The sequence below is a fragment of the Thermobia domestica genome, chromosome 10 (assembly GCF_964235325.1).
Source record: "Thermobia domestica chromosome 10, izTheDome1.hap1.1, whole genome shotgun sequence".
Taxonomy (NCBI): Eukaryota; Metazoa; Arthropoda; class Insecta; order Zygentoma; family Lepismatidae; genus Thermobia; species Thermobia domestica.
The window spans coordinates 153,924,260-153,939,558 of NC_137463.1; the positions used below are offsets into that span (position 1 = coordinate 153,924,260).

The 15,299-nt window shown below is 35.1% G+C and overlaps 1 protein-coding gene across 1 annotated transcript in view; it reads left to right on the forward strand.

Moving 5' to 3' along the window:
* Window positions 1-15,299, forward strand: part of LOC145662781 (methyl farnesoate epoxidase-like) — a 733,391-nt gene that overhangs the window by 616,456 nt on the left and 101,636 nt on the right. The window lies entirely within an intron of this gene.

The following is a 15,299-nucleotide window of genomic DNA, read 5'->3' on the forward strand; positions in this document are numbered from 1 at the left end:
ATGGATTTTTTCCTCTCATATTGAAAAGTTACACTTAAAGAAGAAATTAGGCTATCCCAGTTATTTATTTTTAAAAAACACAAAAACATACGAAGCATGAAGTTTTTTTTTCGTGTTAAGTTATACTAAAAGAGAAAAATAGTTCTTCCTTACTTAAGAAAAGCTCAATAGACACACAACGCATAAAACGTTTCTTGTCGTCAACAAAGTTAGAGTAAAGGAAAAAATTATCCCACTTATTAAAAAAAGCACATAAACTTATGAAGTGAAATAATTACAAAACCAGGCTTGGGTCTAGGCATTTGTCAAATACGAACTGGCCTCCTTCATAAGCTGTGCAATCATGTTGCCACCATTCTTCGCACGAATTACACATTATCCAGTTCTCATCCGGTGGATCGACATATTTGCTTTTACACAATGGACATACATATTCCACTATTTTTGAAGTTGAACTTTCAGTGGATGCAAACAATTTCTTCCGTGAAGCTGACTTCTTAGGACCCTTCTTCTCTTTTTCTTCTCAAACAGTACGTAGCTCTTTTCGTAGTGTTTCTAATATCAAATGACAAATCTCTCTCAGCACCGATTAACCAAATGACTCCAAGAGCACTTTTCACACCTCAACAGCAATACAAACAGGTATGTGTTAGCACTACTGACTATAAATCCTAGGCTCTGTTTACACCGCTGAAGTGTAAGTAGTTACCTTGCTGCCATCGGTGCACCAATCAGTGTTGAGCGTGGGTTGTCCAAATTCAAAGATCAAACTCCATACAGGCCTACATACCTTTAGTTAAGGTATTCTGCCATTACCATCGGGTCACTTACCGCGACTGAGAAACTGCCATGCTCCACGATCTTCTATTAACCTTTCCATCTTCACATACGATTTTTCTGTTTTGATATCGCCAATAGCCTAATTCTGTTTCTATATAGTCTAATTAATCCCCTCCCTCTCTTTCCTGCCACCATACCCTGTAGCACATCCCTCATGATACAGTTCCTTCTTAACTAATATCCCAAACAATTTTTCTTCGTCTTCTTAATAATATTTTTCTCCTTCCATTTCTAACACCCTCCCATTCGTTTTCCTCTCGAGCCAGCTATTTCTCTCCATTCTTCTCCCCGCACATATTTCGAAGGCCTTCAATTTTCTCATCATTTTTGCATAATGTCCATGATTCTGCCTTATTAATACAGTAAAATAGAGTACACGAAGCATTTTATGAGTCTTTTTTCAACTCTATTCAAGGTCGCACAAAATAGTATTTTCTTCATCCTAAAGGCTTCTTTCGCCATTTCTATCCTTGCTTTTATTTCACGTTCGCATATCATGTCATCACTAATAATACTACTCAGATATCGAAAACTAGTCATTTGTTCTTTTCTCCCGCACCTACTTCTATATTTGGCACCAATCGCTTCGTTTCAATCACCATGGATTTTGTCTTTCTAACATTTATTTTCATCCCATATTCTTCAGAAGCCTTTCTCAAGTTTTCTACATCTTATTAATTTTTCTTTTAGATTCTGAAACAAGAACTATATCAACCCCAAACCGTATACACCTCATCATTTCATCTCCTATCGAAATTCCATCTTCATTAGGTAGACTCGTTTTCGCTATCTATTCTATATAGCTATTAAATAATGTCGGCGAAATACATAATCTCTGTTGAACTCACCTTCCAATTACACTGTCCGTCTACTGTGCATGCACCAGCGAATTTCCATGAAAGATCATGAATAATTCTGATAATTTATATAGTATTTATGGACGAATACGTAATAGAACCTATATGAATAACATATATCATTCCTCAAAGTACCGAATGCGGTAAATATAAAAACATCAAAAGACATATTACATCAGGGCAAAATAGGCATAAATTTCAGACACTTCAAAAAAGATTTCATTCGTTCTTACCGCTAATCTAGTGGCTAGCACGTGTGCCTTTGGTGTACGGGGTCCCCGGTTCGATTCCCGGCGGGGGAATTTTAATTCACCTAAATGTTTTTGCATTCGTGTTCCTGTCGTTCAAGCTTAAAGGAAATGATTGTAAAACGTGTATAACCGAGTAGAAAATAAAGACAACTTACTCAGATACGTTCATTGAATTAGTTAACTTAAAGACAAGAAACAAAGTGTCTAAGGCATTTGTAACTTGAAAGGAACTCTTAAAGGTTAGTTCCAGTCCTACCAAAGTAACATTTTTCTTTTACCTGTTCACGAAGTTTCTCTTTGTATTTCTATCGGATTCGAATAAATAGAACTTCGAATAGAGACCACGTTGAATTCATTTATTGAGTAAGCCTGAAATTCTTATAAGATATGGCTATGATTTTACTATTATTATTATTATTATTATTAATATTATTATTAGTTAAAGTACAGAGTTTCAAATCAGGCGATGCAGTATTTACGTAACATAAATGATAATTTATTTGATAATATTCACTAGCCCACTATACATTTGCGAGGTTTTGCTGTGGGAAATGAAGTGTATACGACATTGAATAGTAAGAATATTACAATAAAAATATATTATTAAAAATATTGATTAAGTAATTTGAGTTAAACATGCTTTCCAGTAAGAATTATATATAGAGGGGATTTACTTTAAAGTGCGATGCAAAAGAATATTCTAGTTTTAATCCGATTAGAAATTGATAACTTACACAATACTATTTACTTCATTAGTTCTATAAACCTTTATGCTTATCGTATTATAATTATCTTTAAAATTATGATCTTGTCATTTCAAAACGTAGAACGAGAAATAAATGCAATATTCTACCTAGGTATTTGTTAAGGAAACTTTTGAAACAGTGATGATTTCAAGGCATGACCTGTGGGAGAATTTGAGACCCTGTCGACATAAATTCGTGGTCATATCTTCGATCATGCTCAAAGTAGACTAATAATGTTCTATCAATTTCCTCTCATTCATATATTGACCATTACCCGGGGAGAATCTTCTGAAATCGTCAATGTTTATAATTAGTTTTTCATTACAAATCAAATGATAATAATGAAATATTGAACATACTTAATATTTTGTTTTCAGTTTTGGATTTTAGATTTGCAATTCATATATTGTTCCCTTCTAATCGAATTTCAGAGAAACGTAGTTGCCAAAGATTTATTCAAAGAAATGTTTTCAGTCCTCTGATGAAAATAAGGAACATACTTTTAAGAAAAAAACAAAGCCAATACTTCCTTCAGGGTGTGAACACATTAACTTATGATTGATAGACTATTGACTCAAACCGCTCGACTAGTTCGTACGTCTTTATTGTTTCTTTAGACTTTTGACTAAAGCAGTTTCCTGCTTCACCATTCTCCTTTTTTTTTTTCTTTATGTCGATACCACTATAAGTTTGTCGTGAATATTTGGGCGTTATAGGACTTGCAATGCATAAAGGTCCTTTTTGTATAAACTACATTCAATTTTACGTCCTAATAACTTATATGCAACAGGTTGAATCTGTGAAATGATTGGGGTTGGAGTGATCCTAAATGTTTTCATAGTTAGGAGCCTGGATATGCAAACCCGCTTAACGTGGGGATTTACCGGTACTATTTTGAAATTTGGTATATGTATTTTATACATGTTTATATGGCGCTATCGATTGACAACATCTGAAACAACACTTTCTTCTCTTAAATTAAGGAAAGTAATATACTGTAGTTTTGTGAAAAACTGTACGTGATAGAAACAAACAGTCTTCATTTTCGGAATGAGCATGTCAAAATTATTAAGAAACAGCTATTACCTTCGAGACAACCGAACCCATGCTGACCAGTGTTATAAGCAAAGTTTCAAGTAATGTTAAGTGACTTTGTACTTGTGTGTTGCTTCTTTCATCCTTCTTTCAAACATTTCGTGTCATATTTGTCACCAGAGAATAATGTGTTTATACACAATGAAAGAGAAAAACTAAATGAAAAATGGTTGCCTTTGAACATACTGTGCATCTCACAAAATTATTTTCTTTCATTAGATGCTTAAAACCAGAGGCGGCTCTTGAGGGGTATCATTGCAAGCAAAAAAAATAAGAGAAATAAAATGTACTACCATGAGCAAAATAAATGACGCGTCTCTTTATTTTGAAGTTTTTTGAAAATATCTCCGTTTTCTTTATATGTTCGAAATTTCGGAAGGTTTCGCAACTTCGGACAGGTTAATAACAAACCCGTTTTTAATAATTGTGTTAGATATTAGCTTAAAATAAAGAAATTAGAAGCAAAAAACATTAAATCGACAGAAATCTCGAGAATTACCAACTCTGCTAAAGTGGGACATTTTCAAGAGCGCGAGGGAATTCTGCAGTTCAACACGAAGCAGCGACATCTATGTCATTGAGAGAAACGTGATTAGATTTACAAACGAAAATTTTAACGAAATATTTCTAATATGTCTTATTATATGCATTATCAGCGAACTCCAAATATATGAATCTATGCTAAGTATTAACGTATAAATAGAGCAAATAGTGGAAATTGCCAATGGAAAAGGACGAATTGTTAGCACAATCGTAATGAAAAATCGTCTTTACCGTAGAACAGGTGCAGTTCACGTAAGAAAAGAAATAGCTCAGTTAGTTAAAGCAACGAGTCTGTATGCCGAAGGTAGTGGGATCGAACCCCATGGAAGTGCTGTTGTCATTTTTATCACTATGCTATTTCATTTAGTTTTTTATGTGGGAAAGAATCAAATTGTATTAAATAACATATGTGTAAAATTCATGACGATACCAAAAAAAGAGAAAATATCGTTGTCGCACTTGCATTAGTGTCTCTAATTTTTGTTTGCAAACAGTTTCGTAATTATTTCCTCTGTGCTCACTGCTCACTACATGCTCACTGATGCATAACGAATGTTTTTCAGTAAATGTTAATTCTAACTTGGAGAATTTTATAAAGTTTCACAATGTTTCTCACTAGATAGTCTTCTATCTACGTGTTTGGATATTTTGATAACAGATTTCTCTATTAAATGTTTAATTTTCCCTATAAATATTTGTCTTAAATTGAAATTGTTTTGAATTTACTACATAAGGAAAGTTGCCCGAAGGAGAAGAACTGAAGTAATTGATATTCTACGTAAAAGCAACTTATTGTAGAATGATGATGCTTCTTACCTTCAGCACATAATGTTTACGTTAGTCAGACAGAGAAAAATCCTGGTTTTTCCTCCCCTATGACCACTCATCTTAAAGCTCTACATGAAATGATTCGTGTCACATAATTTCGGCTCTCCAAAAACATTTCTATTTATTATTATTATTATTATTTTTATTTTTATTATTATTATTATTATTATTACTCCTGAACATGCCACCCTTACATAAGGTAGTAACTTTAGATATCTTAGTTTAAAGTGCTTTCTTTAGTAATAATTCGAGCAACCACATCACGAAATTTAAAATGTATGAGGGGCACGACGTTTTATTCCCCCCTCTCTTTTCAGCACCCTCCAACAAAAAGTATATAATTCCTGAGAAGCAGGGCAGACAAAATGAATAAGAAATATATTTACAGCATTCTTTCCTCCTTCGTGAATGGAATATCACGTAGCATTTTTTATTCTACCGAAGACGATCCTAGGCCGTTATAGTTAGGTAACAAAACAAATACCTAATATATTTATAGCGCCCCTTGACTGTAATATTACCTCTTCTTTATTTGTTCGAGGCTGCCCTACACAACCAAGGGTGACAAAAAGAATAGGAAAAGTGTCTAAAGATTACAAAGCACTTTATATTTTGTCAGAAACAAGGCAGTATATTCACATCATTGCTTTCGTTAACAAGTGTTTCACCCTTGAGTCGCTTATAAAATTAGGCAGAATAAACTTTTCCCGATCATTGTTCTAGAGGGATTTGTCCAGGATGGTTCGGTGTCGGGCTAATAACGATGAGTATGTTTATTTACATCACCGTTAAAGAAATAGCAAACTTTCTGAAAGGAACTTACTTAGGAAACATCAGATCTTCCTTCTACTTAGCCAGAGCACACACTGAAAAATTGCATCTGGCGATCTGAGTTAGAGTTCTATGGGACTAATAGAAAAAATATATATTCCCGTTTCCACGCTGATGGTAGAATTTCTTAAGCAGTTATTGAATTACGTCCGAAGCATAGGCGTAAATAGCGCCCCCGCAACCCTGTGGCGTGGAGACCGCACAAGCCGCAAGGCCAAAAAATATACAGAAAGTACGCAGGGGAGGACCAGGCCAAATTATCACACGGGCAAAGTGACTTTTTGGCGCCCTCTCCCTAGTACTAGCCTATATTTTACATTTTATCATAGTGTTTTTAATATTTTAAACCCATTTTTCAAAAAGAAATTCATTACCTAGGAAAATTTCACAAAGAATATGGCCCGCTATAAACAATACGAACCCCGCCCCCCTTCGCTTGGTCTAGTGGCTAGCACGCCTGCCTTCTGTGGTGCCGGGTCCAATTCCCGGTGGATTACTGTTGAACGATAAAAGTGGTTTGGATTCCACTATAATTAGTATCCACATCTCCCCTGGCCATTAAGGCATGACCGTGGAACGCTAAACTCAAGCAAACAAACAAACACTACTTACTTCCCCGCCGCTCTTTATTCTACATGCCCTCTCTCCATTTTTTGATACAGCCCCCTTAATACTATGAAACTCTCTTCTTCCATGGCGAAATGGAAAAAGGTCATGTAATTGCCACTACTTTACAAGAATATAACCGAAAACGTCAGTAGAAAACACATTATAAAATTTACTTTTTGAGGCTCGTTTTGGCGCCCCTCTTTCTCTGGCGCCCCGGACAGTCACTCGGCCCTTGGTTCACCCCTGAAAGTATTGACACATAACAAAGGACTGCGGAGGAGAGGTTAAGCTCCATGTTATGCCACTGGTTTCACGTGTTTGAAATGTTCAGTAGGTGATCGGTTAGTGAAATAATTTCGACGGTTACTGATGTTTAAAGTTTAGCTAAGACAAAATTACCTAATCAAATACATTTGATATCGCGATGCCACAATTTGATTTTTCCTCACATAAAAAGATAAAAACAATAGTAATAAAAACCTTTACTCATACTGGGCTCGAACTAAAAACCTAATTCGTACAGACTAGTTGCTCTGACCAACTGAGTTTCGATTTCTTACGCGAAAGAAGTCTGTTATATTACGAGGCATGCTTTTCAGTATCAAAACTGTTCGAAGTAATACGAACATGGCTTAAGAACACGTAACTGAATTACCACTCGATTGACCTTGAGGGCAAATCACCAAAAGGTAGCTATAAACGTAAGTACAGCATGCATTTCTGTGGAGTTCTGTTCGGTATTCCTATCTGCCAATCATGCTTGTTCGTAGGAGTAATATTTTACAAACCTATCCTTTTGATAGAGCACAAGGCAGAGAAAGGGAAGAAATTCTTGCCCTTGTCAACGTGGGATACCACCATGTGCAATAAAACTGTCGCGTCTCCTTCATATGATATTTCATCGAAAACAACTCGTTTTCCTTTATATATCTAAAGTTTTTGAGGGTTTCAAAATGAGGAAACGTTACTGACAAACAGGGACGCATTTAGGGGTGGGTCCAGGGGGTCCGGACTCCCTCTGAAATCCCATCTTTTCTATAAATTTAGCCTAATTTTGGGGGTTATATTTTAAAATTTTATTATAATTTATCCTAATATTGAAGTCGGAACCCTCCCGAAATAAATTACTGCATACGTGTCTGCTGACAATTTTCAATATATTCGTTAAATAGTTGCCTAAGAAGAGATTGTATCATGAGAGACGTCCTATTGGTTAGGGTGGCGGGAAAGAGAGGGAGGGGGCGAAGGAGACTACAATTAATGGATGATATTAAGACAGAAAGATCATACGTGAAGACGAAAAGGTTAGCGGAGGACCGTGGAGCATGGAAGCTTCTCAGCTGAGGCAAGCGACCTGCCAATAAAGGCAGAATACCTATGATGATGATGACGTTAAATAGTGAAGTAAAATAACTAAATTAGCAAAAACTTCAACACGGGCTAATTTTTTTCCACAAGCAATATTGTTAGAAGGGATATTAATAGCAAAAACTGCTAGTCAATGCTGAACCTTGGAACATCACCCCGAAGAACATGCCTATTATTGAGAAGTACATATGAAACATGTTATCAAAACTTATCCAGCTTTTATCTGGCATGAAATTATTATATACACCAAAATTCGCTCTCCTAAAATGTGTATCTAAACATTGCTCTACGTATCTATGAAGCAATGAAACTTTTTAATCAAAATATGTGAGCAGGAAACTCTAACAGCCAGCCATTTTATTTAAATCGTAATAAAACCTTGTAACCGTGCATTAACGTGAAGACAAAGCTTGGTCCATTGGTAAAGTGTTGGAAGAATGAAAACTCAATGTTCGTAGATTCGAATCTATTCACTCATCACAACATTTTATTCTTATGTGTAACGATGAAATAAGAAAAAAAAATTATAACCTTTAAGACAAAACTTTAACCAAGTCTGAAGAGAACAATACTAAAGTAGTAACACAATGACGTCAACCAAGAATTATTTCATGTAGCGTTTGGACGAAATTACAGCTGTCAAAAATTGCAGAGGTAAAAACAGGCTGATAGGTGTAATGCAGTCTAGACTTCTGAATGCATTTACTTCCTGGAAACTTTCGTCTCGTCATTAGCATGCCGTAAGTCACGGTAAAACCTTTCAGTTGGATGTGAAGTGACACAAACTAAAACAGTTTTAAATCAATAAATGTCTATGTGTAAAAGTAAGTGTCTCCTATCTGTAGTTCTGAGTTGCTTTTACTTTGAAGTGACAAATGAGAGAAGAAAGTATGGTGTACGAAAAAAAATCAAATTTGAGATTTCAACGAATTTATACGTATAAACTTATAGCTCCTAACACCGAATAAGTTATTTTTCGACACATGTCCATCTGTTCGTCCATCCGTTCGCTGCACTTTTCTGTGCACTCGCCTAGAGGCCATACCGTTCAACTTATCTGCACCAAATTTTAGTTTAGGATTTTCATAGTATTTCCTATAGTATTTTTATTTCCCTCCTACTCCCAAAACAAGGGTAGTTTCCTGTACGATGAAAATAGAAAAAATGATATTTTCTCATAACTGGCTCTAACGGTCTTGTTTTCTTTCTTTTTATATAAAACAATATTTAATTAGCAACCCTATTTTGTGGTATAAGGCATTATCTGAGAAAAATCTACAAGGGGTAGTTTATACTAAGGGGTGAGTTTTTTCTGTGATTTTCTCAAAATGAACTCAAGTGTTTCCGTTCATAATTTATAAATAAATATTTCATTAATAATTTAACAATATGGCATAAGTCGTTTGTCCTAAAAAATGCGAGGGATAGTTTATTTTTGGTGGAGTGTGTTGTCTGGGCGATTTTCTCAAAAACGACTCAAAAGAGTTTATTCATATTGCAAAAATAAATATTTCGTTAATAACCGAACAATATGGCAAAACTCGTTTGTCCTGAAAAAAATATGCGAGGTATAGTTTACTCTTGGGGTGTTTTTCCTCCACGGTTTTCTCAAAAATGAGTCAAGCAATTTTGTTCGTACTCAGAAATAAATATTTCATTAAAAACCTAATAATATGGAATAACTCGCTTACCCTGAAAGAATCCTCAAGAGATTGTTTATTCGGGGAGTTATTTTTCCCTCACATTTTCTCAAAAATTACTCGGGCAATTTTATTGATAATTCATAAATAAGTATTTCATTAATAACCATATATTTTATTTCATTTCTATGAAAAACATTTACAACGGATAGTTTATTTTGGGGGTCAAGGTTTTTTCCCGACTATTTTCTCGAACGACAGGCGATTTTGTTCAAATTTCGCAAATAAATATTTCATTAATAACTAAAAGTATATCTTAACTCATTGTTCGAAACAATTCACAAGAGGTAGGTTACTCCTGAGGTGTTCTTTTTGAATGACTTCCTCAAAAATGACTCATTTGATTTTTTTCATATTTCATAAACAATGATTGCATTAATTGGTATATTATATGTCTAATGAAAATGTGCTCAAAGTGTGAGTTAGTTTTGTGGTGTGGATTTTCTTCAATCGAAATTTTTTATTCGATAATCTGACATTCGATGTATTTGAATAATACGATAATTTTATTTGTATTATCCAAATACACACTTCAGTAACAACTGCCGCGTAACACAGTTAAGAAATTGAATTTAAAAAGTTTAGTGCGGTGGCCCTGTAACTGAATATTTTTTGGTAAACTCTCTAGCTTTTTGTGGTAAACTCAGGCTTTTCTGTTTCGAGCGACAAAAGAGAGAAGAAAATATAGTGATTGTGAAAATAATATATCAAATTCAGATTTCAACGGATTTACATGTTTCATGGCGTCTACATACCGAAAATGCGACTTTTCGACACCCGTTCTTCCGGTCCGTCCGTTCGGTATACCTTTCTATGCACTCGCCTAGAGGCCATACCGTTCAACTTATCTACACCAAATTTTAAACTTAGGGTTTATATAGTATTCCTACAGGAGATTTTCCAATTTTTTCCTACCACCTAAAATAAGTGTGGTTTACCAACAGCCGAAAATCGAAAAAAGCTATTTACTCAAAAATGGTTTTAATAATTTTGTTTATTTTTCATTAATCAATATTTAATTAACAACCCTATATTGCAGTATCAGATATTTCTCTTAGAAAAATTTACGAGGGGTAGTTTATTTTTGGAGGTGACTTTTTCTCGACGATTTTCTCAGAAAAGACTCTGGCAAATTTTGTACACACTTCATAAATAAATATTTAACCTTACAACATGGTATAAGTCAATTGACTTGAAAAATATATGTAGTAGTAGTTTATTCTTGGAGTTGAATTTATTCCCAGCGAGTTTCTCAAACACGACCAGTTGGCAACCCTGTATCTCGACAACGAAGCTAAATTCGAAAACTACAAGAGAACCATTTGTCTCCTTTTGATGTCACGAATCATCTCCCAAAGTTTGTGGACATCTTTCAGGTTCACCCTTAATGAAGCTTCTTTTCGAAAAGTTAACTATTAACTTTAGGCATTGTTTATCTTTTTTAAATCTCAAATGTCGTTAATTATTTTAAGACAGAGAGCTATTCTGAGAGAATAGATCTTGAAAAATAATTTTAAAAATTAGACTTTTGTTTTCGAGACATTCCAGACAAGATGAGACATTTTACAAGCTATATCGTGTCCAAAACATTTGTCTCGTCTTATCTTGGATGTCACAAAGCGCGTCTCGTCTTTCTCGAGACATGTTTTTTTTTCTCGTGCGCATTCGTTAACACTTGGAAGGATTATCTTTCTACTCAACTTGTTTTTATAATGATTGCACATTAATAATTGCTGTCAACATAAATTACAGTCCTTTCAGTTGAATTAATTTTTATTATTATTATTGAAATTAAAATTAAATGCAATATCTAGTTTAACGTTGCACGATTATGCACCTACGCTAAGGGAAAATGATGACGAATGAAATGGTGAAATGAAGAAAGTGGGAGGAAAATGGAAAATCCCAAGAAAACCCATACTCATGCACACGGTATTTGTCCAACTCAAATTTCACTTGGCGCGAAGTGGAATCGAGCCACGGACCCCATGCACCAAAGGTGAATGCTTTATTATTATTATTATTATTATTATTATTATTATTATTATTATTATTATTATTATTAATAACAATAATTGAAGCGAGCTTAACGAGTTGAGTTGATTTTGAGTTTAACGTTCTGTTCAGCAGCGAGGCTATATGAGACGTGAACCCACTGATTAACGTAGAATTCGAACCACATGAGTTCCCGCCGGGAATCGAACCTGGATCTCCCACGCCAAAGTCGCGTACGCTAACCGCTTAGCCACGGATGAGCTCCGGGCTTAACGAGCTTAACGAGTTTCAACCGTCCGACTCAACCAAAGTTTGGGTGCCTGTTCGTTCGTCTGCTCCATGACAACTTCTCATAAAAGACATTTCATATTAATGAAACTAGTAAGTGGCATCTTTTAGCTTTGCGAAGTAACTATTGCTTCGAATTTGAATCTGCAAAATATAAGAGGTTAAAGTAACCAAATGGTGCAAGTTTCCACTGATGTATACGAAACAATTTTGCAATATCAACTACGTGAATCTTGTCCCATAAAAAAGCCGAAACCACTACACCGAAGAGCCCTCCGAGATTTGATCATTGTCCACACGGACTGAAATTATCGTTTGAAGCCAAGACTTTAATATGAAGCCAATAATTTCTTTAAAATAGACGAAAAATTCGAAAGTTATAAGCATTTTCATATTTTTGCCTTTTCCCATAAGGGAGCCGTAGCCCCCTATACTGAAGAACCCCCCTTCCCCCGAGATTTGATCAGTGTCCACTCGGACTGAAATTGTCATTTGGAACCAACACTTTAATAAAACTAACTCTATGGCCTATGGAACCTGGAGGTTCAATGCCGCGTTCACAAAAGCTCTCCACTGACTTCTATCCTTAGCTAACTGCATCCAGTTTCTACTTTGTATTCCAATCTCTGCGAGATACCAACACTTTAATACGAAGCAAAATGTGTCTAAAATAGAGGAAAAATTCGAAAGTTATAAACATGTTAATATTTTTACCTTTTCTCATCAGAGGGCCGTATTAGCCTACACTGAAGAGCCCTACGAAATTTAGTCATTGACCATTTGGACTGGAATTCTCATTTGAAACCAAAACTTTAATATGAAGCCAAAATTAAATTTTTACATCAATTTAAACTGAGTGGGTTCCGGTTCACCCCACTATTGTTTAGTTTAGTTAAGTAGTAATTTGTGACAGCTTCACATCATCAAAAGAATCTTTCACTTCCCCGCTCCCCCAGAAGTTCGTGCTGGATCCGCCACTGGAATCAATAGACACTTTTCCTATTCTTTTTGCCATCCTTGATTGTGTAGGGGCTCCCTCGTACAAATAAAGAAATGGTAATATTACAATCAAGGGTCGATATATATTAGGTATTTCTTTAGTTACCTACCCCTAACCGCACAGGGCCATCTTTGGTAGAATAAAAAATGTTACGTGATATTCCAATCATGAAAGGGGAGAGGATGCTGTAAATATATCTTATTCATTTTGTCTGCCCTGCTTATCAGAAATTACTTTCTGTTGGAAGGGTACTGAAATGAGAGGGGCAAAATAAAACGTAGTACCCCTTCCTACATGGTTCCTCAAGCAATTACTAAAGAAAGCATTTTAAACTAAGATATTTAAGACTAGCAGCGTTCACCCCGCTTCGCTGCGGTCACCCCGGAACGCAATAAACTTTGTTACTTAGATAATTTTTACTTTTTCGCTTTCAAGTGATATGATAAAAACCATAGAAGATTGCAGTAAATGTTAACATTATATCGCCTGTCATTTATGTTAACCCGCCCCGCTTCGCTGCGGTCACCCCGGAACGCAATAAACGTTGTTACTTAGATAATTTTTACTTTTTCGCTTTCAAGTGATATGATAAAAACCATAGTAGATTGCAGTAAATGTTAACATTATATCGCCTGTCATTTATGTTAACCCGCCGAGTGACACGGTCATGCGGGTTGCATATAAATACGTTTATTTTTACCTATGATGAACTAACAAAGGATTTGTACGTTATGGACACTTGAATGGTCAATTATCTCAAGACACTGGTAATTAAAAATTAAAGTGATATGATAAAAACCATCTAGGGTCCAAATCCTAATAACCCCCCAAAAATGAAAGAAATTGGTTCAGCCGTATTAGCGTGATGAGGGAACAAAGGATTTGTGCGTTCTCTTTTATATATAAGATTTAAACTAAGAAACTAAAATATCCTTACATTATGTAAGGATGGCATATTTAGGATTATTATTATTATTATTATTATTATTATTATTATTATTATTATTATTATTATTATTATTATTTGAATGTTTTTCGAGCACTGAAATTTTGTGAGACGAACAATGGTATGTAGAGGTTTAAGATGGGTGGTCATAGAGGAGGAAAAACCAGGATTTTTCTCTGTCTGACTCTCTAACGTAAAGATTATGTACTGAAGGTAAGAAGCATCATCATTCTACAATAGGTTGCTTTTACGTAGAATATCAATTACTTGAGTTTTCCTCCTTCGAGCTACTTACTTTATGTAGTAAATTCAAAACAATTTCAATTCAATACAAATACATTGTAAAACTTTACCGTAATTAAACATTTAGTGAAAATTAAACATTTAATAGGGAATTCTGTTATCAAAATATCCAAACACGTAGATAGAAGACTATCTAGTGAGAAATAATGTGAAACTTTATAAAATCCTCCAAATTAGAATTAACATCTACTGGGAAACATTCGCTATGCGCCAGCGAGCATATAGTGAGCAGTGAGCACAGGGGAAATAATTACGAAACTGTTTGCAAACTAAATTAGGGACGCTAATGCAAGTGCGAGAAATTAATCATATTCACGGAGAAATTAAATGTCGACTAAAAGCAGGGAATTCGTGTTACTATTCTGTTCAAAATCTCTTATCGCCGCGAATTCTGTCGAGGAATTTGAAGCTTAAAATATACAAAACGATAATCATGCCTGTTGTTGTGTATGGTTGCGAAACATGGTCACTTACTCCGAGGGAAGAACATAGACTAAAAGTATTTGAGAACAAGATCCTGAGACGAATATTCGGATCTAAGAGGAACGGGAATGGGGAATGGCGAAACTTCATAACGGGTAACTACATAATTTATATGGTTTACCCAACATTGGTAGGGTCGTCAAGTCTAGGGGGCTTAGGTGGGCGGGTCATGTAGCTAGAATGGAAGAAAGTAGAAGCGCTTTCAAAGTCTTGACTGGAAGACCAATCGGAAAACGACCATTAGGAAGACCTAGGCGGAGATGGGAGGACAATATTAAAATGGATCTCGCAGAGATTGAAATACAAAGTAGAAACTGGATGCAGTTAGCTAAGGATAGAAGTCAGTGGAGAGCTTTTGTGAACGCGGCATTGAACCTCCGGGTTCGATAGGCCATATAGTTAGTTAGTTAATGCAAGTGTGACAACGATATTTTTTTCTTTTTATGATGTCGTGAAGTTTTACACATATGTTACAATTTGATTCTTTCCCACATAAAAAAAATAAATAAAATAATCATAGTGATAAAAACGACAAGAGCACTTCCACGGGGACCGAACCCACTACCTTCGGCATATAGACTAGTTGCTTCAACTAACTGAGCTATTTCTTTTCTTA